Below are 2,921 nucleotides of genomic sequence, written 5' to 3'. Positions count from 1 at the left end.
TTTGTGGTATGATAAGTTTCTAGACTCGGGACCTTTGGTTGCAGAGTGTCCAAATGGTGCACATTCTCATATCAAATTAAAAGACTTGGTTATCCATAATACGTGGAATGTGGAAAATTTGCAGAGAATTCTGGGGTTTAATAAAGCGAAAGAAGTGATGGAAAAGGTGGGAAATCTTAGAAACTTTTGGGACATACTGCTTTGGCTTTCAGAAAAGGATGGTTGTTTTAATACAAAGTCCGCTTGGGATGTTATCAGAGCTAGAGCTCCAAAGTTTGAGTGGGCAAAATGGGTTTGGAATAAATGGTTACCAAAGAAAATTGTTATCTGCATGTGGAAGGCCGCTTTTTGGTGTTTAAGTGTTGATGAAAATGTGAGAAGGGTGGGGGTTTCGCTAGCTTCGGTGTGTAATTGTTGTGAGATAAGGCAGCCAGAAGATATAGAGCATGTGTTAAATAGGGGAGACTTTGCTACTGAGGTTTGGAGGAAGGTTTCGGTGGAGGTTAGTGTTTCTTTCCTTAGACAACAAAGTTGAAAAGAAAGAGTCCAAATGTGGTTTAATAGGGCTTCCTCATTTTCTCAATTGGGATCATTGATGGGTTTGATTCCTTGTTTAGTAGTTTGGAGGCTATGGAGAAGGAGATGTTTAGCTAGAATAGAGGGGAAATTGGAGAATAGTTCAGATGTGTGGCTGTCCATTAAGTATTGGGTGGGGGTTTTGAGCAGGAACATGACAGAATTGACTCAATTAAAGGAGGCTAATTTTCAGATATTGCAGAATATGGAAGTGCAAACTGTGAATATAAGAAGTAAAATTATGCAATGTGTGAGACGGCTAAAATTGGGGCAAGGGAGATTGAACTAAATTTGGACGAAAGCAGTTTGGGGAACCCAGGGCCGGTGGGTGGTGGTGGCATCCTTAGAGAGCATACAGGTACTTTTGTGTTTGGTTTTTCAAAATATTTTGGTTCTGGTTCAAATAATGAAGCTGAATTGAGAGCTGTGTTAAAGGGAATAAAGATTTGCAAACATTTGGGTCATACTAGTATTGATATTGAATGTGATTCGAAAATTTTTGTAAATTGGATAAGAACAAGGAGGTGCTTCTTGTGATATTTATGGGATTTTTGGGAGCAACTGATTGATTTATTGGAGGAAGTAAACTTTTCGACAAAGCATTGGTATAGAGAAGGAAATAAAGTGGCAGATGCCTTGGCTCGTCAAGGTGCTAGGGGGAGGAATAGGTTGTTTACAAATAGTAGTCAACTCCCTAGAGTTATCAATGGGTTATATAAATTGGAGAAGATGGGTACGGCTTATTTAAGGTATGTTAACTAATTTCTTATTGGTTTTGGTCTACGTTTTATATTATTTATCTTTTTTTTTGTTTTGTTGCGTAATATTTGGTTTGTAGGTCCTTGTTTTGTTTTGATTTGTTTGGTTTTGTAATCTTTTTTTTTTTGCTGGATGTTGGTGTTGTTATTTGGGAGGCCTTTAAAGGTTTGTTTTTAGCCCCTCCCTTTAAATATCTTGTAACCACGGTATTCCTCCGCCAAAAGTGGGGGTTTATCAATAAATAAATGGAGATATCGCCCTTCCTTTTTGAGAAAAAAAAAAAGTCAAATTTTAGATCTGTATCATAATTGGGTGCTTTGGGTTGCATATGATTTACAGATTTTTGAGGCGATGATACAATCTTCTAATGAAAAACTCAACTCCCAAGCCCCCATCGAGTCAAAGAACTGTGCAGCTGCAAAAGTCGGAAACCCAATGCAAAAACATTAGGAAGGATAGGAATTGTAATAGAAAGCAATCTGCTTTGCGAATCCCAGTTCCTACTACTATCGACTTAAACCAGAAGGAAATGAAGTTCAATGGAAAAAAGGTTGTTTTGCGACTCCCTCTGCCAGGATATGATTTAAACCACCAGGAAAAGATTTGCACTGCAAAGGAGGTGGTGCCACGGAACTCTTCAGTTTTGGACTTGAATGAGAACGATCGTATTTATAGTGGGCAGGAAACAAGTTTTCGAAACCCAGTTCTAGTGTTCGACTTAAACCAGATATCGGTAAATTGCTTAAGGAAGTTGTAAATTAATCACTCCAAGTCTTCCTTGGATCTAACTTTCAATTAATTTCATGTGTTGCAGAGAGAAGGAGAGGAATTTCAGGTTAATGGTGAGCCTGTGAGAGGGGAGGAACAAAGGAAGAGTTTGATTAGAGGTGGAAATGAGGAGCAGAATACGAAATTATCTGCCTGTAGAAATATCAGTAATGGGTCGAATTGGGCAAGGGAGAGGAAGATTTCATGGTAAGATCAAGTGGCTTTAAGGGTTTGAAATTGAAACTATCTTCCTTGGTTGCAATAGAGAGAGTATACGTTGTTAGGCATGGAAAAAAGTTTACCTTGCCTTTCAGTGTTGAATTCTCATTTTTCTTTTCCTTGTAGTATATAGTCGAACCTTGTAAAAATCCAGGTTTTATTCTCTCTTCCTTAATCTCTATAATTTGAACATATTTATATTTTCTTATATTTATTGTGAATATTGATTGGTTTTCTTGTACGTATTTAAATCACTTGCTCAAACCGTTGTTAAAATTGTTCTAGTATTTTCCTAATTTTTTTAAATACCCAAATCACCCTTCTCTTGGGAATACACAATTTCTAAAATTGTGCTTTACTGCTACAGGAGGAGATGAAGCTGAGAACAAGAGAAAATGATGGCAGCAGTGCTTTCACTGTGTGAATCAAAGGCAAGGACAATAATGATGAAAAGAAGAATGGAAAGAGCAAGAAAAGATTTTCTGTTATGTGCTACTACTACAGAAAAAAGGGGCATGTAGCCAAGGATTGCACAAAACATATCCACGATGAAAAGAATGGCACTTTGAAGCCTACGTGGAATGTCAGACAAGTAGCAA

Source organism: Malania oleifera, chromosome 6 (genome assembly GCF_029873635.1).
Source record: "Malania oleifera isolate guangnan ecotype guangnan chromosome 6, ASM2987363v1, whole genome shotgun sequence".
Taxonomy (NCBI): Eukaryota; Viridiplantae; Streptophyta; class Magnoliopsida; order Santalales; family Ximeniaceae; genus Malania; species Malania oleifera.
This window is presented reverse-complemented; position numbering follows the sequence as displayed.